Source organism: Tiliqua scincoides, chromosome 1 (assembly GCF_035046505.1).
Source record: "Tiliqua scincoides isolate rTilSci1 chromosome 1, rTilSci1.hap2, whole genome shotgun sequence".
Lineage (NCBI taxonomy): Eukaryota > Metazoa > Chordata > Lepidosauria > Squamata > Scincidae > Tiliqua > Tiliqua scincoides.
In genome coordinates, this window is record NC_089821.1 from 279393860 (window position 1) to 279415966 (window position 22107).

Sequence of the window (22107 nt, forward strand, 5' to 3'; positions counted from 1 at the left end):
GGAGAAAGGAGGTCACCACGGGAAGGCAGCCAGCAAAAGCTGGGGAGGAAGGGAGGAGGAGGAAAGCCCAAGCAGGTGAGTGGTGGACTGCATGTACACTGAGGCTTGTGAGTTAACAGGACCATATGAGTGTCAAGAATAGAATATAACTTGAATAAACCACTGGCGTAGACCCTCCATGAAGCCTCCTCATCGTTTTCTGGGACCAGGTAAACTCAGTCGATCTGCCGTTCCTCTCGCTGCCAGTGCCCCGCCAACGCCCCACCCCCTGCCAGGACTTCCCATGGGCATCTAGAGATGTGAAAGCCTGGAAAAAAACCAGAAAAATTTGGAAAAAAAAGTTTCCCCCCCCCCCCGGTTTTTTCCTGAAGACTTCTTTCCCCAAAATATTTGAAAAAATGAAAAAAGAAAAAAATGATTATGGAAACTAATGGCTAGTTTGTATAGTTTCCATAATCATTTTTTTCTTTTTTCAATTTTTTCAATTATTTTTCTTCCCTACTTCCCTCAGGAAAATGGTGAGTCCAACATCTAGAACAGTGATTTTCAACCTTTTTCATCTTGCGGCACATTAACAAGGCAATAAAATTGTCAAGGCACACCATCAGGTTTTTGACAACTGACAAGGCACACCATGCTGCCAGTGGGAGCTCACATCCCCCATTGGCCCTACTAATAAATGGCCTTCCCTCAAATTCCTGTGGCACACCTATGGACCACTCATGGCACACCAGTGTGCCATGGCACAGTGGTTGAAAATGGCTGATCTAGAATATGGATGCATTTTCACATTACAAGTTCTTTTGAGAAGAAAAATGTGATTTGCAAATACTGTCAGATGAAATATGCATTTCCAAATGCTACCAGGATTACAAAACACATTCTTGTATGTAACAAGTGTCCTGTAAATATTAAAAAATCCTTCATGGATCTAAGTGAAGAGGACCACAATGATGAAAATGCACATAGCTTTTCTCAACGTTCTCGTTCAATAAGTCCTCTTTCTACTCCATCTGTAACATCAGCAGCAACACAAACTGTTGTCCCATCAACAGCATCTTCAAGTAAACAGATACTGAAGACAGCTGCATCCAAAAATTATTCAGTAACTTCATTTGTAGACAAGATGATACCTGAAGATCAGGAAAAAATTGATCAAGCTCTTGCAAGAGCACTATATTCTTCTGGAACACCATTTTCAATAACTGAAAATACATACTGGCAGGAAGCTTTGAAATTGCTAAGACCATCATACCATTTGCCCAGCAGACAGTCCCTGAGCAAGCCTCTTTTGGAGTCAGAATATGAACGTGTAATGGAATTTGTGCAAGGAAAAATTAATGAAGCACTGTGTCTTGCACTACTTACAGATGGATGGACAAATGTGAGAGGAGAAGGAATTATAGATTTTGTTAGAACACCTCAACCAGTTTTTTACAAAAGCATTGAAACAGAAGAGAACAGACATACTGCAGAGTATATCAGCTGTAAAATATGTGAAGTCCTACAGAAAACTGGGAGTGGTAAAGTATTTGCTTTGCTGACTGACAATGCCAGCAATATGAAAGCAGCATGAGAGATCATAAAAGATAAGTATCCACATACTACTGCAATAGGATGTGCATCTCATGGGCTAAACTTGCTTCTTAGTGATATTATGAAACTGGACACCCTTCAAATGATCTATAAACGAGCAAAAGAAGTTATAAAACATGTAAAAAGTACTCATATTGTAGCTGCAGTTTTCAAGAAGAAGCAAGTAGAATGCAAAGAATAAGATAATGGTTATCTCCTTTGAAAGTTTACTAAAAAACAAAGAAGCTCTTCAAGAAACAGTAATAGTTGAAGATCTTAAAGTACCCAGGAGTGTAAGAAACACTGTTCTTGATCAGGATGTCTTCTGGGTTCAGCTGCAAAATTCCCTGAAGATTCTAAAGCCAATTGCTGCAGCAATCACTGCATCTGAATCAGATAGTGCACTTTTGTCAGAAATTCCTTATCTAATGACCAAGATAAAAACAACTGTTTTTCTTTAAATCTCAGTATATCTCCACTTACAACTATAGAAGAAAGTAAAGTGAACGATCTTATTTTTAAAAAGGGAAGAATTTTGTTGTCATCCAATTCATGCTGCTGCAAATCTGCTGGATCCAAGATTCAAAGGTGGAAATAGAAGAGATGACAACATTGTTACTGCATTTGACTGGATTACAAAACAAGTATCACATTTAGGACTTGATGTTGGGAAGGTACTTTCAAATGTTGCAGAATATAGAACATCTTCAGGGATTTTGGTTCAGGAATGCAAACTGAGTTTCTACCAAACACAATCCCTCCTGCAGCACGGTGGCAAGGTCTTTGCACAACACAGCCTCTGACTCCTCTTGCTTCTCGCCTTCTTCAGATTCCTCCATCTTCTGCAGCATGTGAAAGAATCTCGTCTAAGTTAGGAAACACTCACACTAAATCAAGAAATAAACTGACATGTGAAAAGGTAGAGAAGCTTGTTTCAATCCGGGCAAACCTTCAGTTTTTAGAAGTCCATAATAACTGTGATAATGACAGACACAACAGAGTAGCTGCAGAAGCAGAGACTGAAACCGATACTGATAATTACAGCTCAGAAAATGATTCTGACTAAATTTCATGCCCATTCATTGAAACTTCGTCCCACTTCCTTCTATACACTCCCGCCTTTCAATACTTTTTATGAGAATGGGTTTTCTATTTTTATTTAATACTATGGAGAGGAAATATGAATAATTGTTACGTCTGGTTTTGTGGAGGTTTTTTGTCTGTTCCACATAAACTAGTAAACAGTGCAGGAGATTGTTGCTCCATTTGTTACAATTACAAATAAATATTATAAAAAAAGTAAATTCTGTTTGTAATAATTGTCTGGATACACTATATTTTTAATATGCTAGTTGTGATAATTTTGTGCCAAGACAAATTCTCCATAGTCATATTTTATGTTCCTAAAGTAACAGAATGACTTTCAATTTGGAAAAGAAAAGAAGTGCTAATGTAGCATTTCTTTCAATTTTTCCAAAAAATTGTTTTTTTTCCAAAAAAAACCCCAAAATTTCAAAATTTTCAAAAATGTTACATCTCTAATATAGACCTCTTCCTATCAGAACTGTCCAAAGACTGAAGGGAATAAAAGATACAAGCAAGAAGCAAACAGTGAAAAAATCCACAAATATGCTTGTATGAGAACACATAGAGCTGAAGGAATGGAGGGGGAGAAAGACAATGCAGTCTGCCAGAAAACTGTTGATTGACAGCACCAGTATTTAGCTGAATGCAAGAAGCAACTGAGGCATGAACTGAATTAGTATCTGGCTGACTTCTGACAAAAGCCGTATTGCCATTCCAGGTCCCATGTCTAGATGAAGTGAAAACTACAAAAGTATCATGGACACCCAAAGCACGGTATTACCTGCCATCCTATATTGCTGGAGAGCATCCAGAGAGATGGTCCTCAAAACACAGGGCTACCAGTGATTGACAATTTCTAAACCCTCTAACACAGTGGTTCTCAAACTTTGGGGGAGATTTACTCCCTCAGTAAGTTCTTGCAGGGGAAGGGCTAGGGCAGGGGTCGGCAACCTTAAACATTCAAAGAGCCATTTGGACCCGTTTTCTGGAGAAAAGAAAACCTCGGGAGCCACAAAACCCTTTTGACATCTAAAATGAAGATAACACTGCATATATAGTTTTTTTTACCTTTATGCTATGTATAAAAAAAATTATAGTGTGTTGCATTTTTGAAATGAATGAACTGCTACAGAGAAAACAATATGTAACATATTTTAATGTTACAAGATCACCATAATCTTAAATTTAGAATTACATATAAAAAACAAAAGAGCTAAAATAAAATACATTTAAATACTAATTTATTTTCCCAGGGCCTGCCCTAGCCAATTTGGTGCTATAGGCAAGACCTGGGCTGGTGCCCTCCCTAGCAGAAAATCCTGACCAACAGTAAATAGTCATCTTTGTGTCTTTTCCACAGTAATGTAAAAGAGGTACAATGAAATACAAAATCTAATGACTAGTATTTTTCAATACAATAAAGAGATTTATAGTTATTACTCCCCCTTGTATGTCCCAATTTATAATGCACTCCCCTCTTGTATATGCAACTTTTATAATGCGCTCCCCTCTTACAGGTCCCATTTTTATAATGTAGCCCCTTCTTGTAGCTCCCTTGTAGGTGCTGGGACACCTTCCTTATGAGGAAAGGCTACGGCGTTTGTGCGTCTTCAGCCTAGAAAAGAGGTGCCTGAGGGGGGATATGATTGAGACATACAAAATCATGCAGGGGATGGACAGAGTGGATAGAGAGATGCTCTTTACACTCTCACATAACACCAGAACCAGGGACATCCTCTGCCTGTCTCCTCAGAAAGCCCCAGTAGAGTGAACAGGGCTTCCTCCCAGGGAAGTGTGGATAGGCTCCTCTCCCTGTCTACTCAGAAGTCAGCCTCAGTAGAGTGAACGGGGCTTCCTCCCAGGGAAGTGTGGACAGGAATGCAGCTCACCTCGCTCCTTCCTGCCCATTGCCTCAGCAGCGCTGCATCTCCCACGCTCCTCTGACCAGCCTCGCCTCTTCTGTTCAGCCCCCTGCCCGCTGCAGGGCGAAGAAAGAGCGCAGGGAAGAGGTGCCCGGCTGCCCCCCCCCGCACCTGCTCGCAATGGGGCACCTGCAGGCGCCTGCACGGGGAGAGCAGATCCAGGAGAGCGCTGCTGCCCCTGCCTGCCTGCCTAGGAAGGAGCTGCTGTGCGCGTGGGGGGGGCACTTTGCAGGGAAGGAGCTGCAGCTTTGCAGGGAGGAGCAGCGCCCCGCACTCACCAGCAGCCAGCGCCCGCAGCACATGAGGCGCCCTCGGGGCTGGGCTGGCTGGGCGGAGGCCAAGGGGAAGGCGCCCTGCTTCCAGCCCCCACTGGGGAGCCGCATCAGAGGACTGAAAGAGCCGCATGTGGCTCTGAAAACACAGGTTGCGGACCCCAGGGCTAGGGCAACAACATGATCCCCAGGATCGCATGACTAAGGGGGCTGCTCTGCACTTTCTTTCAGAAGGCAGGGCTGCAGCAGGCTACAGGAGATGCGGAGAGCCCTGCGCAGCCCTGCACAGCACTCCCCAAGGCTTGGAACGTTCGCTAAAAGCAGGCGCAAAGTACCTCCTGCAAAACGAAAGTGCTCTGCGCCCACTTTTAGTGAACGTTCCAAGCCTCAAGGAGCGCCGTGCAGAGCTGCGCAGGGCTCCCCACACCTCTTGCAGCCTGCTGCAGCCCTGCCTTCGGAAAGTAAGTGCAAAGTGCCCCCCTTGCCCCCTTAGTGACACAATCTTAGGGATCGCGTCGCTGCCTCCCTTCCCCTCCCCTTAAAGGGAAGGGGGGAGCATTACACGAACTGGTGGGTTGCGACCCACTGGTTTGAGAACCACTGCTCTAATAGCTTCAACAAAGGACTTACAGTACAGAGTAAGCATAAGATGGGATGAAGAGTGAGAAAATTATTTTAATATTTGCATGGGGTGGGGTCAGGTTGGTAGGGAAGAAGAGCAGTTTTCTTTTTTAATTCAGTTTTTTTCCAATTTGTACTTTAACCAACAGTTGTATTTAAATTTCTATTTATATAAACAAATCAAAACATAATTTTCTTAAGCTTGCCAAAAGCATGGAGAGTAAACAAATATATAAAGTGATAGAATCAATAAGGGCAGAGGATATGTGTTTTCTCAGAGGTTCCATCACAGTTTTGATGAATCTTGCATGTCTCTGCAAGATGAGGGCCTCTGAAGTGGGGAAGCAGCAGTGCACACGGTCTTCCCCAGGAAAGACACAGTCCTGCAGAGGTACCTTGCATAGAGTCTGACAAAGTCTAGCAAGGGAAAGCCTGGAACAAGTGAGCCTGGGAAGCAGAGCAAGGTCAGAGGCAGAAACAGAGAAGCAGCAAGGAAACCTCAAAGAGAGGAAATAGGATCTGTGAGCAATGCTTTGGTTACACTAAAAGATTGCAGGCAGGACAAGAAAGTCACATACGGAGCAGGAATAATAATAATAATAATAATAATAAACTATTTAAACCCCGCCCTTTTCCCTAAAAGGAACCCAGGGTAGCTTACAACATGTTAAAAACAAATCAAAAATATAATTTAACAAACAGATAAAAAACATATTAAAAACACATTAACAGATATAATAAAAACAGTAGTCAGATGAAAAGGCAGATCAAAAGAGCATAAGCACCTGGAGTCCCAGGTGGCGGCGGTGGCCAGGGGAGCCTTTGCTCAGCTTTGGCTGATTCGCCAGCTGCGACCGTACCTGAGCTGCACGAACCTCGCCACAGTAACCCATGCCCTAGTGACATCTAGATTAGATTAGATTGCAATGCGCTCTACGTGGGGCTGCCTTTGAAGACGGTCCGGAAATTACAACTAGTACAGAACGCGGCTGCTTGCGTGGTTGCTGGGCACGTTGGTTTGACTCTGTCGAGCCGTTGCTCCGGCGGCTACACTGGCTGCCGGTTCTGTTCCGGGCCCAATTCAAGGTGCTAGTTTTGACTTTTAAAGCCCTTTATGGTTCGGGTCCAGGGTATTTGAGGGACCGCCTCCTTCCCTACAATCCTGCCCAATCTCTTAGATCATCTGGGGGGCCCCTTCTGACTGTGCCGCCACTAAGAGATGTGAGAGGGGCGGCGGCCAGGAAGAGGGCCTTCTCGGTGGTGGCCCCGGAACTGTGGAATACCCTCCCCTTAGAACTGAGAACTGCTCCCTCGTTGCTAACATTTCAGCGTGGACTGAAGACCTTTTTATTTCAAAAAGGTTTTAATTGTTGACAGGCTGGCTGGCGTTCTTGCTTCTTGCTTTTTATATGAAAATCCACGGGGTTTGTTTTGTTTTTAGATTTTTTAATTATGTAAATTGTTTTTGATGATTGTTTTTAATGTTGTATTTTTAAAGTGTGTGTAAGCCGCCTTGTGTGCCCGTTGGGCAAAAAGACGGGGTATAAATTAATATAATAATAATAATAATAATAATAATAATAATAATAATAATAATAATAATAATAATAATAATGCAGCAGATACTAAAAGATACAGAAGGATGTTAAAAAGGCCATGAACTCAGAAGGCTTGTTTAAACAGAAGGGTCTTCAGGCCTCGCCGAAAGGTCTCAAGAGAGGGAGCCATTCTCAAGTCAAGGGGAAGGGAGTTCCATAACGTTGGTGCCACTACTGAGAAGGCCCTATTTCTTGACACCGCCCCACATACCTCCTTAGGCGGCGGCACTTGTAAAAAGTCCTTCTCTGATGACCTAAGAGGACGAGCCGGATTGTGCGGAAGTAGGCGATCTCTAAGATATCCTGGCCCAGAGCAGTACAGGGCTTTAAAGGTCAAAACCAGCACCTTGAATTGGGCCCGGAAACAAATGGGCAGCCAATGTAGCCCCTGGAGAAGCGGGCTGACAGAGTCAAACCGCCTAGCTCCAGTGACCACATGGGCCACCGCATTCTGCACTAATTGCAGTTTCCGAACCGTCTTCAGGGGCAGCCCCACATAAAGCACGTTACAATAATCTAGCCTCGATGTCATCGTAGCATGGATCACCGTGGCCAGGTCCGCACGATCCAAGTACGGCCGCAGCTGGCGCACCGCACCAGCCGAAGCTGAGCGAAGACCCCCCTAGCAAAAACCGCCACCTGGGAATCCAGGAGCAGCTGCGAGTCCAGGTGGACCCCCAAGCTGCGGACCTGCTCCTTCAGAGGGAGTGCAAACCCATTCAGAGCAAGCCGATAGTCCAGTACCTGCATCGAGGATTTCCGAACCAGGAGAGCCTCTGTCTTATCCGGATTTAATTTCATCTTATTAGCCCCCATCCAGATCCTCACTGCTTCCAGCCAGCACTCCAGGCCCTCAACCGCCACCCTGGAGTCTGGAGGAAAGGAGAGATAGAGCTGGGTGTCATCAGCATATTGATGGCACCCCACTCCAAACCCCCGGATGACCTCTCCCAGCGGTTTCATGTAGATATTAAATAGCATGGGGGACAGAATTGAACCCAGCGGCACCCTGCACCTCAAAGGCCAGGGTGTCGAACAGGCAACCCCCAGCACCACCATCTGGGACCGACCCTCCAAGTAGGAGCGGAACCAACGCAAAACAGTGCCTCCAACTCCCAACTCGGCCAATCAGCCCAGAAGGATACCATGGTCGATGGTATTGAAAGCCGCTGAGAGGTCCAGCAGGACCAACAGGGCCGCACTCCCCCTGTCCAGTCCCCGGCGTAGGTCATCCACCAAGGAGACCAAGGCTGTTTCTGTCCCAAAGCCCGGCCTGAAACCAGATTGAAACGGATCCAGATAATCCGCTTCATCCAAGACCCTCTGGAGTTGGGCCACCACCACCCGCTCAATTACCTTGCCCAGAAACGGGATGTTGGAGACTGGCCAGTAGTTATCCAACACAGTGGAATCCAGGGAGAGCTTTTTCAGGAGGGGGCCAACCACCACCCGTTTCAAAGCGAGTGGCAACGTGAGGCCAAGCGAGACTATGAGGAATGCATGGCCAGCAACATTAAGGGGAATAATAAAAGCTTCTTCAAATATGTTAGAAGCAGGAAACCCGCCAGAGAAGCGGTTGGCCCTCTGGATGGTGAGGGAGGGAAAGGGGAGATAAAAGGAGACTTAGAGATGGCAGAGAAATTAAATGAGTTCTTTGCATCTGTCTTCACGGCAGAAGACCTCGGGCAGATACCACTGCCTGAACGGCCCCTCCTGACCGAGGAGTTAAGTCAGATAGAGAAGGTGTTAAGTCAGAAAAGAAGGTGTTTCAGACCTCATTGATAAATTAAAGATCAATAAGTCACCGGGCCCTGATGGCATCCACCCAAGAGTTATTAAGGAATTGAAGAATGAAGTTGCAGATCTCTTGACTAAGGTATGCAACTTGTCCCTCAAAACGGCCACGGTGCCAGAAGATTGGAGGATAGCAAATGTCACGCCTATTTTTAAAAAGGGAAAGAGGGGGGACCCGGGAAACTATAGGCCGGTCAGCCTAACATCCATACCGGTTAAGATGGTGGAATGCCTCATCAAAGATAGGATCTCAAAACACATAGATGAACAGGCCTTGCTGAGGGAGAGTCAGCATGGCTTCTGTAAGGGTAAGTCTTGCCTCACCAACCTTATAGAATTCTTTGAAAAGGTCAACAGGCATGTGGATGCGGGAGAACCCGTGGACATTATATATCTGGACTTTCAGAAGGCGTTTGACACGGTCCCTCACCAAAGGCTACTGAAAAAACTCCACAGTCAGGGAATTAGAGGACAAGTCCTCTCGTGGATTGAGAACTGGTTGGAGGCCAGGAAGCAGAGAGTGGGTGTCAATGGGCAATTTTCACAATGGAGAGAGGTGAAAAGCGGTGTGCCCCAAGGATCTGTCCTGGGACCGGTGCTTTTCAACCTCTTCGTAAATGACCTGGAGACAGGGTTGAGCAGTGAAGTGGCTAAGTTTGCAGACGACACCAAACTTTTCCGAGTGGTGAAGACCAGAAGTGATTGTGAGGAGCTCCAGAAGGATCTCTCAAGACTGGCAGAATGGGCAGCAAAATGGCAGATGCGCTTCAATGTCAGTAAGTGTAAAGTCATGCACATTGGGGCAAAAAATCAAAACTTTAGATATAGGCTGATGGGTTCTGAGCTGTCTGTGACAGATCAGGAGAGAGATCTTGGGTGGTGGTGGACAGGTCGATGAAAGTGTCGACCCAATGTGCGGCGGCAGTGAAGAAGGCCAATTCTATGCTTGGGATCATTAGGAAGGGTATTGAGAACAAAACGGCTAGTATTATAATGCCGTTGTACAAATCGATGGTAAGGCCACACCTGGAGTATTGTGTCCAGTTCTGGTCGCCGCATCTCAAAAAAGACATAGTGGAAATGGAAAAGGTGCAAAAGAGAGCGACTAAGATGATTATGGGGCTGGGGCACCTTCCTTATGAGGAAAGGCTACGGCATTTGGGCCTCTTCAGCCTAGAAAAGAGGCGCCTGAGGGGGGACATGATTGAGACATACAAAATTATGCAGGGGATGGACAGAGTGGATAGGGAGATGCTCTTTACACTCTCACATAACACCAGAACCAGGGGACATCCACTAAAATTGAGTGTTGGGCGGGTTAGGACAGACAAAAGGAAATATTTCTTTACTCAGCCTGTGGTCGGTCTGTGGAACTCCTTGCCACAGGATGTGGTGCTGGCGTCTGGCCTAGATGCCTTTAAAAGGGGATTGGACAAGTTTCTGGAGGAAAAATCCATTATGGGGTACAAGCCATGATGTGTATGCGCAACCTCCTGATTTTAGAAATGAGTTAAGTCAGAATGCCATATGTAGGGGAGGGCACCAGGATGAGGTCTCTTGTTATCTGGTGTGCTCCCTGGGGCATTTGGTGGGCCGCTGTGAGATACAGGAAGCTGGACTAGATGGGCCTATGGCCTGATCCAGTGGGGCTGTTCTTATGTTCTTATGTCCCCTCCACCAAGGAAGAGTTAACCACCCTCCCTGTCCACTCAGCCAGTCCACCCCGGGCAGCTCTTATCAGCCAAACTGGGCAAGGGTCAAACAGGCAGGCAGATGGCATGCCTGGTTAGTACTTGGATGGGAGACCGCCTGGGAATACCTGGTGCTGTAGGCTTATACCATAGTCTTTCGAGACTGAAGGTTGCCAACCATGGCCTCATACTTCAAAGGAGTCTGTCCACATCCTCAGGCTGTACAAGCTGAAAAGAATCCCACAACACTGGACAAGCAGTTGCCAAGGGGACATTGTCAGACATTGTCACGCCAAATACGATCGATTTTATCTGCAAAATGTTGAGCAAACACATCACAGCAGCTGATCATGTATTCCTTCTGGTCTACTGGTGGGGCCTGATGAAGGAGGCACCGCACCATACGGAACAGCTCTGCCAGACGGCTATCAGCAGACGCAATGGTAGCAGAGAACGATCTCTTCGCTGCTACCACCGCCACAGAGTAGGCTCTGTAATGAGCTCTACTCCATGTCCGATCGGATTCATCCCGAGTTTTCTGCCACCGTCGCTCTAGATGCCTGCGCTGCCGCTTCATCATTCACAGCTCCTCAGTGAACCAAGGAGCTGCTCCGAGTCTGCAACGTGGCAGAGGTCGCTCCGGAGCAATCTCATCCACTGCCCTGGTCATTTCCCCATTCCAGAGGTCAACCAGGGCCTCAGATGAGACACCAGTCTTGGCAGTGGGAAAATCCCCCAGAGCCCTCAGGAAACCTTAAGGATCCATTAGCCTCCGGGGGCGGACCACAGAAAGCGGTCCCCCCACCTCTGTGGAGATAGGAAGTCGCAACAAGCCTAAACCTTACCAAAAGGTGATCTGTCCATGACAACAGAGTGATCTTGATCTCCTCCACATCCAGATCACTGCCCCCGTGCCCAGCTGTGAACACCAGGTCCAACACGTGTCCTGCAGTGTGTGTCGGGGCCCAGATCTTCTGGGACAGGCCCATGGTTGTCATGGCGGCCATGAAATCCTGAGCTGCACCTGCACCAGCACTAACAGGTGGGTGGCCTCCAATGCCACCTCAGATCACCCCAGTCAGCTCAGGCAGGGAGACTGTTGCGCAGCAGGGCGGGCGGTACACCAACAGAATCCCAATCCTGTCCGGTCCTCTCAACACAACATGCAGGCACTCGAACCCAACAGACTGCTGGACAGGGTACCTGGTAAGGGGGATGGACTCACGATAGACCATTGCAACTCCCCCTCCCTGCAATCTTGGCTGCTGCAACAGGAATGAGCAATGCCCAAACATGCAAAGTAGGCCAATGCATACAGGGCCAGCACAACCATAGAGACAAATAGGTAACTGCCTTAAAATGTCAAAATTGCCTGTTTCAGCTATACAATTGCCTCAGAGACTCACTGCTTGAACTTTTGGCAAAGGCTCACAAAGCCAGCCTATCAGCTGGGTAGGATTCCCTGCATTCCAAGAGACACAATCAAGAGCCTTCTGATCTCTAGAGCATAGACCCAGCTGCAGAGGAGAGAGAGAGTTAATAATTGACAGGTGTTAAAAATGAGAAGCAAGAAAAGGCCATCCAGGTCAATTCTTGATCATTTGCTATCCTATTAATATGCTGCTCAAAGGGGGGGGGGTTTACTTTGCTGAGACATACAAAAAACAGGACCAGTTCTGAGTAGGTTAACAAGGTGGCACACCTTTTATGAGGGAGATGCAGTTGCTAAAGAGTAAAACCTCAGCCAAGCTACCAGAAAGCCCTTGACACAAGAGCATACTTGACTAAAAAGCAATCTATACATAATATAATATCATGAACCACGCTTCAATATTAGGCTGATGCAAATGACACTATGATTAGCACACTTGTGGCATGAAATAAAGTGTTTAATTGCTATTAAACTATCAGAGCTGATGAAGAACCGGTTCACAGAACAAAGACTATCAAGCATCTAACATTAAAGTCAGGCAATGGTTCTCCTAAGGCTGTGGTTCTCACACATTTAGCACTGAGACCACTTTTTAGAATGAGAATCTTGTCAGGACCCACCGGAAGTGATGTCATAACTGAAAGTGACATCATCAAGCACAAAATTTTTTAACAATCCTAGGCTGCAATCCTACCTACACTTACCCAGGAGTAAGTCCCATTAAATATCACGTTAAAAGCATATACATAGTAGCCTGTTAAAAGTACAGATCTCCCCAAATGCAGTCACATCCCATAGTAGCATCAAGTCTAATACAGTGGTGCCTCGCATAACGAAATTAATTCGTTCCGCGAGTCCTTTCGTTATGCAAGTTTTTCGTTTTGCGAAGCGCATTTTCCCATAGGAATGCATTGAAATTTAATTAATGCGTTCCTATGGGCAAGAAAAGTCAGAACAAAGTCAAATTTGGTTTACAAAGTGTTTATTAAGTGCACTTTAAAGGCATACATACTGTACTGAGGATTTCAAAAAAACGGGGGGATGCTGAGTGGGGAGCTTGAAGGCTGTAATCCTGTGCACACTTTCCTGGGAGCAAGCACAATGGGACTTACTTACATAAACTGACATGAAGATCCTCCCCTTACTAGGGTGAACGGGATCATAAACTCACATGAAGATCCTCCCCTTACTAGGGTGAAAGGGATCATAAACTGGCATAAAGATCCTCCCCTTACTAGGGTGAAGGGGATCATAAACTGACATGAAGATCCCCCCTTAAAACAAACCAAAAACAAACAAACAAACAAAAATTTGTCTTGCGAAGCATGGGTCATAAAAATTCGTTGTGCGAGTTACCAAACTTCGCAAAACGCTTCCGTTCTGCGAGTTTTTCGGTGCGCGAGGCATTTGTTATGCGAGGTACCACTGTATATTAAAAATACAATATTGAAATGAATGGGGACCCACCTGAATTTGGCTCACAACCCACCTAGTGGGTCCCAACCCACAGTTTGAGAAACACTGTCCTAAGGTATTTCATCATGCACAGCTGCAGAAAGGCACCAGTTGTACTATAGTGCATTCTCAGTTCATATGGCAACAGAGCAAAGCCAGCTCTAGTCAGCAACCTCAACAGTACTTGAGGTGGTGTCTGGTGGTACCCCAGGTTCCTGCCACCTAGCAGTGAGACCAGTCATACAACATGACAACCCGTAGGAGGCTCTGCTTGGCAGGCACAGCTCCATTGTGCACTGTTTCACGTGCTCAAAAAAGCCCTCCCATCCGCCTTGAGCCTCTTACTGGTGTTTGTCACATTGTATCTGACCTCCCAATTCAGAAGTAACTGTGATGACATCATCGCCAGTTACTTCCAATGGTATTTCCAATAGGTGGAACATGCAAAGTAGTACAGCAGGAGCCAAACATTGAGAAATGCTGCTTTAAATGTAGAGGATGTAGGTTTCATGAAGGCAAAAATTTTGTGCCTAGTTTACACCTGCTGCTGTGGAATTCATTCTCTCTTCTTCCAGACTCCCTCTCCCCTTCTCTGCATTTGGGACCATATAGATATTACAAGTCAAGAAAGAAACTTCATAGTTTTACAGAAAAGACTATGATATCTTGTTCCTTGAAAGATGGGTGGATATTTGTCAGGGTTGTTCAAGGTATGGAAGTCATGTGGTAGAATATAAAGCTGAACTAACTTCTAGGACAGGGGCCAGCAACCTTTTTGGGCAAAGGGGCCAGACATTCGGCAATGACACCCTCATGTCATCACCAAATTTCCAGACTGTCGAGCTCCCAGAAGCAGCTATATGGAGCTTGGCTTGGGAGGCAAAATCTCCTGCCCAATTTGCCTTGCGCCAGACAGGGAATGTCAGAGCTGCCCGTCAGTATGGTGCACAGCAAATTGGGCAGGAGAAAAGCCAAGCTCCACACAAGCCAGATGACTCTGGGCGGCAGGACAGATTTGTCCTATGGGCCACAAGTTGCTGACCCCTGCTTGAGGGCATAGACTCAGCTGTAAAGGGGAGGGTGAGTAAATGACAGATGGTGAATATGAGAAATAAGGAAAAAAATCCTGGTCAACAATTGCTCATTTAATGTTTTATTGCACCAATTTTCAACCAGTGTGCCACAAATGGTCTGCAGGTATGCCTCAGGAGTTTGGGGGAGGGTCATTTATTAGTAGGGCCAATGGGGGTGTGAGCCCCCCCCCATCAGCAGCATGGTATTGATTGCCTTGTTGATTGTCAAAAAACTGATGGTGTGCCTTGACAATTTTAGCACCTTGTCAGTGTGCCATGAGCTGAAAAAGACTAAAAATCACTGTTCTATTGTTATGCTACTCAGCATGCGGGGGGGGGGGGTTCACTTTGAATATGTTCTAAATTCCTAATACTCTGTAGAAATTTTAATATTCTTCAAAAATTTCTAAGTGCAAAGATTTAGGTCTTGATTAAGATCAGAAAGATAATCTTCATTGCTAGAATGACTGATGATACCCACCAAAGTGCCTATCCAGTAACAGGATAGGTAATTAAACAATATAAACAACTGACCGATTTCTAAATTCTAAAGAGAAAAACCCTCCTCACTTATAGACAATAGTACAAAAAAAGAAAAGTGGAGATAAAATAAGCAACTCTGACCTAGTTTCTTTTATGTTTCTTGAGAATCAAGCTAAGTTTCAATAAACTCAACTTTGATTTTCCTTTGAAAAATGAAATCTCTCATGTCAGTATTACTGTCCTATGGCAACACACTACACAACAACAAAAAACATTTGGACAATCTGCTTATAAATGTTAAAGTCACTTATTTTGAAGTTTGAACTCAGCTGCTCAATTTCTCTCCAATTTATTGCAGTTTCCCCACACACAACACAGTAACACTGCGACTGGACAGCCAATGCACTCACCTGAACATATAACATCTTCATTTGTATGTACTGCAAATCAGGAGTCTAGACTGTCTGAAACTTATCTGCTTCTACATACACAGCAGCCATGTAAGAAATTTCTTGTTCAAAATACTGACAGTTATCAATCAAATGTTTGGATACAACAATATAGCATTAGATTCACTTTGTACATTATTAGGCTATTAGACAGGAATAATGACTCCAAATCAAACACACTTACTATGTAACTTACTAACTATGGCAACGATGTTCAGTGTCAAATAACAGCACATCCCTAATTTACTATCTTTAAGACAGCCATTTTCAACCACTGTGCCATGGCACACTGGTGTCCCATGAATGGTCTGCAGGTGTGCCGCAAGAGTCTGGGGGAGTCACTTATTTGTCGGGTCATTGGGGGATGTGAGCCCTCCACCAATAGCATCATGTGCCCTTGACGATTATGAAAAAAACTGATGGTGCGCCCTGACAATTTTAGTACCTCGTTAGTATGCTGTGAGTCGAAAAAGGTTAAAAATAACTGCTTTAAGCAGGGGTGCTCAATAGGTGGATCGCGATCTACCGGTAGATCACGAGACAAAATGAGTAGATCGCGGAGTGCCGACCCCCCCTTCAGGTGCCTCTGGGAGGAAACGCTGGGAGTAAGGCCCATTGTACTCAATGGGGCTTACTCCCAGGTAAGTGTAGCTAGGATTGCAGCCTCACAGTCTAATCCTAGGCATGTCTACTCAGGAGTAAGTCCTGTTATACTCAGTGGGGCTCAAGGTATACCAACATATATTGTACACATAAATGTTATATGTTATGATGGTGCAAACATTGTAAAAAAAAAAACTCTGGTAGATCTCCGGGCCTTGCTGGGTTTCAAAGTAGCTCTCGAGCCAAAAAAGTGTGAGCACCCCTGGCTTTAAGCAAAGGTTTATAAGACAGGGAACACTGCCGCTATGGTTACAGCTGCTGGCTACACAAGATATGTGATTTATTATACACTTTGAATAGACATAGTCTCATTTATTTTTCATGTTTCTATCCCTTCACTTCCTCTAGGAAGTTCAGGATGGTGAACACCAATGGATCAGATGTGGGTCACAATAACTTTTTTTTAAGCATTCTGCGGCTTGGGGAGTCCTGCAGAGGTGTCCACAACCTCCCCCCTAGGAGTCAGCGCTGCCCATGGTAAGTTGAAAACACCCCCTTCATCCCTAGCAGCATGGTGATCCTGGCAACCATGTCGCTGCCTTCTCTCCTACCTGCCCCTTAAGGGAGCAGACACAGGGCTATTCTTGGTCAGTGAGTCACAACCCACCAGTTTGGGAACCATTGGTGTACACAATTCCTCTCCCTCCCTTTATCCACACAACAACCCTGTAAGGTAGATGAGGCTGAAAGAGAGTGGCCCAAGGTCATACAACGAATTTCTTGCCTGAAAGGCAACTGCAATCCAGATGCCTTCCTCGTCCAAGGCCAACACTCTAAACACTCGTTTCATTTTGGACAAATTCTTATAGAATTTTTTCCTTGATGTAATTGTGAATTTATGCAGCTTTTTCTTGATTTTCAAGTTTAATAATAAAATGTTTAAGAACTAAGGATAATCAAAGAGCTATAACAGCTTCAAGGAAACAATATATTTAGCAAACCAAAAAACTTTAATGTATACAACTTTCTGACTGAGGCATTATGTATACAAAAGATAGGATATTCTTAATAACTTATATCAGCATCTTAAGTTCTGACAATATACTGAGGCCCTGTGTGAATTAACTCTCTCTCAGCTAGCATCAGTCAACATTTTCTCCAAATTAGCTCATGACAAAATACTGTATATCTGTGCAGTTTAATCATACTAAGCCTAAGTACAAAGAATTCTGAACATAAATGCATCAAGACATTTATAACTGGAGAAATATATACATTTCTAAAAGAGTGTGAAGAAACAATACAATGATTTCAATAACTTACAAATCACATTTGCATAACAAACTCAATTAGTCACACTTATGAATATTCATCTGTTTGCCACAAAGGAAAGTTTTGCATAGACAGAAAGTCTCTGTCAATGCACCCAAGATCTCTATTCATTAATTGATCTTCAAACATGCTGAGTTCTTGGGAAGAACAAGACAAGAGCAAAGCTGCATCAGTTGATATTACGGGTATGCTTCCACACCTGAAAAGATCCATCTGGTTAAATCAAATATATTTCTTCTCCACAAATCAAGGCCATGAGTTTCAAAAAAGGCACCGACAAAAATCGCAATTATTTGCCTTTGACTTCCAATAGCTATGGAACCTATTTCAAAAGAACTGTCAGCTTCAACTATTAATCCTTTTCAGTCAAGCCAAGAAGTTCCACCAAAACACAGTTTTACACTCACACTTTTTTTGACTAACTGTTTTCCTCCTTGCTGCTGGACAAAAAAAGCACTCCATAAGCAGGCAAGTCATTGATGGATTCTGCACACAGAATCAGAGTTGGAAGGAAGTACCAAAGACTGCACATGGAAACACTCACCTCTCTCCAAGGTGGAACTCTGCAACTATCCCCAGCTCAGATCCTGTGCAAGCTAGGTGAGAAGACAGAAAGAAGGGAAAATATGAAGAGCACTCGATTATGTAATACTTGCTTAAAAGGAGTAAGAGAAGGGGAATTCTGGACTGTAAGATGGAAGTATTGAAGAACAACTGAGCCACTCGTAATTCTCCACATACAACACAGGAGATCTACTAACAAAAAAATCCTATAACTGTATATCCTGAAGACTCCAATAGAAGGCCACTTCTATTAAACCCACTTATTTATTTATTTATTTTTATTGGAATTTATATCCTGCCTTTCCACTCCAGAAAGGAGCATTCAAGGTGGCTAAGGATTGCTTTGCATAGGACTATTCTTTGTGATTCTGTGGTTTTAAGACAGTTTCCCCACAGCAAGGGGACACTAGTTTCACTCTACAAGTGTCCCCTAAAAATCAGTCCAGTGGTTTTCCCATGTTTCTGCCTTCCTTTTCCATTCCCTCCTCTTGTTTAAGGGGAGGGGGGCTCAGAGTTGAAAAACAGGTTTTATATGAGGTCAAATGAATGAATCCTGAACTCATTGGGGCTGAGCTGATGTCAGTCCACATATTCCAAGTCCAATTTGCTTATGTTCCCCCTCTTCTTGCTAACAAAACCTAAAGTAACCTACAACAAAAACACACAATATACAAAAATACAAAGCAACCATCAATGTATAAAGAAACAGCAACACAAAATTTGGCTCTCCTCCCCAATTAATATTTATAACCACCAATAGGAAACATTGAAAGTGGTTTACAACAAAACTTGAAAAGCATGGAAGTCAATAAAACACATACAAGACAAATACAGCTCACAACAACCTCACAACAAACAAATCTGACAGCATAAAAATAAAAACCAAAGCAGAAGAACTAAAGGAAGGCCCCAAACGCTATAATAATTAAGTAATCAACTGTTTTTGGAATACTGGTAGAGCTGAAACCAGCCTGATCTCTACTAGCGGGGAGTTACTCATGGCAGGCACCACCATGGAGAAAGCCACCTCTCACACTAACCCCCAGTCATACCTCCAACAGCAGTAGAACACGACCCCATTTGCCTTTACTTCTCACACATTTGTCTCTTCCTTTCTTTCAAGGAGATCATGGCTGGGGATTGCCCCATATAAAGTTTTAAGGAAGTGAAAGCCCCTATCTGCTGCTGAATTACAAAAAGTGTCCTTATTCACAACCATAGCACACTTTATTTCAGAAAACTCCCTTTCCTGTTTTTGCAGCATAAATCAGTAAAATCTTTAGAATACACAATAATGGTTAGGATGATGACCCAGTTCTCAGTTGCTGAAACATCAGCATGTACTTCAAGGTGCATTTCTATACAACCCACGCTAAAAAGTCCCTTTTCAGTCACCATTTCTTTCCATGCTAAATGTCATAGTCAGCAAAAAATCTCCGTCTTTCTTACCCATAGGATTTAGTTAAGAGGAGTACTTCTTCCAGGATGTGAGCTTCAGAAACTTAAAAGTTACCTACAGAGGAGGCTAAATGCATAAGGTTCAGAAACCAGATTACACACTTAAACACAATTCAGGCATATAAATCTCATGCCAGTTAGCAATGCCATATTATGCCTCCAGGTGTAACATGCTAAACCATATTATCTATAAACGCTAAGCTCATTTGATAACGCACAAGCTCTGTCAAGTAACTGGAAAAGCCATTTATGTGAAACCAAACCATGTAGAGGCCAACACAAGGGGACAGTTTCTCAACATACAAACACAGCACCAACAGCCCCTTCATTCAAGAACAGCTCACCCTCAAAAACAGAAACATCTCTTTGGCTCAAGTTACTCTAGAGGCCATTTGACGCATGATTACCATCTTGATTCCTTTTAACCAATAAAGCTGCGTAAGTATTACTTATTCCCCCACCCCACAAAAGGGGACAAGCAAACAATTAATTTGGACAAAACAGTTTACTGTGGCTAGTGTAAATCTAACCAATGAAAAGATACAACATACAAAAGCAAAGAGATATTCAAAAATACCACAATATAATTATCCGTCAAGACCCCCCCATGCAACTGAGGTTTCATTTTGCAGCTTCTTGTTGCTCTATGAACATCACCCCCCTTTGCACAGTTTCACCCCCTAAATAAACATCCAGTGCAGATGAGGCTCCCCATGGGGAGTAAGAAAATGCAGAAGTGTACCATGCTATTTTACTTTTAAGCTTGCTCTTTTTTCTTTTAACAAACAAATGGTGAGACAAATCAGAAGTAAGATGTAAGAACCTTTATTAAAGTGAGGGGAGGGGCATTTTCAATTAAGCGAACCCTTCCCCAATGCCATTTCATCTGTATTCACCAGTACTCTGAGACTAGAGTGGCACTTCTGGAGCCCAACTGAAGCAGAAATATCCCCACACGTTGCATATTTGTTACTGGGGCGTAGCCCTATTTGGCCACCAAGGACCATTATAAACTTCCAAATGGTAGCTTCTTCTGCCTCCCAAGAAAGTTGCCCACCACTGCCACAGCTACCTGCAGATCTCCTTCCCCTGATCTGTTTTGTAGCCACAGCTACCTGCAGATCCCCTGCCCCAGATCTGTTTTGTAGCCTGCCTAGATGAAAGATTTCTCCCAAGTGTCAGTGCTACTCCCTGGGAAACGCCAGCTCAATCCCTTCCTAGTTTGCAAGGATCCTGTCTGTAATGAAGGGCCTCGACCCACCACAACTTCTGTCTCCACTTAATTCAAAGTATTGGGAAAGGGAGAGAAAGAGCAGTTCAGAGGCTATCCCCACCACCACAACCCTAGTTTACTGTGGGGAGGAGACAAGTCAAGTCTATCCTAGCTCATCCCCAGATGGAAGGGAAAAGAGGGAGGTTCGCCAAATGCTAGAGCCAGATTCCCATCATTCATGCACATGCACACACACACCCTTTTCTTAGAGCCCAATCCTATGCCTGTCCACTCAGAACTAAGTTCCATTATAATCAATGGGGCTTACTCCCAGGTAAGTGTGAATAGGACTGCAGCCTTGGAGCCCATCCTATGCATGTCTCCTCAGAAGTCAGTTCCATTACAGTCAATGGGGCTTACTCCCAGGTAAGTGTGGATAGGATTGCAGCCTCACAGCCCAATCCTATGCATGTCAACTCAGAACTAAGCCCCATTATAATCAATGAGGCTTACTCCCTGGTAAGTGTGGATAGCATTGCAGCCTTGGAGCCCATCCTATGCATGTCTCCTCAGAAGTCAGTCCCATTATAGTCAGTGGGGCTTACTCCCAGGAAAGTGTGGACAGGACTGCAGCCTTATTCTGCTATGGGTCCTGAAGACCTCCCTCCCCACACGGGACCACCACCCCCTTCTCTGGTCGCTAGGCAGCACTTCACCTCTGCCTCATGGCACCCCATTTCGGGGTGATGTCACCCCCGTGCCAGCACCCCTCAGGCCTCCGCCCCCCACGCGGGGAGCAGCGGCCACGTCCGACGCCCGTCACACACACGCCCCCGCCTGGCTTTGCCCCCAGCCCCTGACAGCCCCGGCCTCCCTCGGGCTCTGCAGCCGCAGCCCTCAGAGCAGCACTCCGCTGCCTGGAAGCCCCACGGGCCGCGCGCCCCGCCCCTCCCCACCTGGCCGGGCCCCGCTCACCTGTCGGGCTGGCAGAGCCGCCTCCTCCCGGCCTCCTGCGGCTCCTCCGGCCGGGCCAAGGCCGCCGCGGGCCGGCGCGAGGAGCGGGAGGCGCGTGACCGGCAGGCCAGAGGCGGGCGCGGGCCTGCGGCGGCGCTGCTGCTGCTGGGGCCCCGGTTCCCGCTGGGGGCTCCTGGGCGCCCGGGGCCCCCCTGGCTGCGCGCTCTCCCTCTCAGGCGGCCGCCCTGCCGCCGCCGGGCTCTGGCTGGCTGGCTCGGGCGGGGGCTGGGAGGAGCGGGGGGCGGGGCGAGGAAACGCGGCAGCGGCGGCGAAGTGGGGAGCGCGCGAGGGAGGAGGAGACTGAGCCCCCCCGCCTCGCCTCAGCCGCGCGCAGCCGCCATCTTGGGCGCGAAGGGGACGGTGGCGCCAGACCCCCGTCGCCCTCCTCTCTCACGGGCAGCGCGTCTCTGAGCATGTGCAGAGTGGCTGCCTCTGCTGCACACGCGGCCAGGGAGGCGCTGGGGACCGCCTG

General features: G+C 45.7%; 1 protein-coding gene across 8 annotated transcripts in view; it reads right to left on the reverse strand.

Annotated features, from left to right (window-relative positions):
• NCOA1 (nuclear receptor coactivator 1) overlaps positions 1-21836 on the reverse strand; it is a 358899-nt gene extending 337063 nt beyond the window's left edge. For 7 of the 8 annotated variants that reach the window (XM_066626700.1, XM_066626699.1, XM_066626705.1 and 4 more), the window contains exons 1-2: positions 21597-21836; positions 17931-17982 (exon numbers count right to left, since the gene is read on the reverse strand). The gene's annotated coding sequence lies outside the window, so the exon portion shown is untranslated. The remainder of the gene's footprint in view (positions 1-17930; positions 17983-21596) is intronic. The other variant, XM_066626702.1, reaches the window with a different exon arrangement.
• Between the last annotated feature and the right edge of the window lie 271 nt (positions 21837-22107).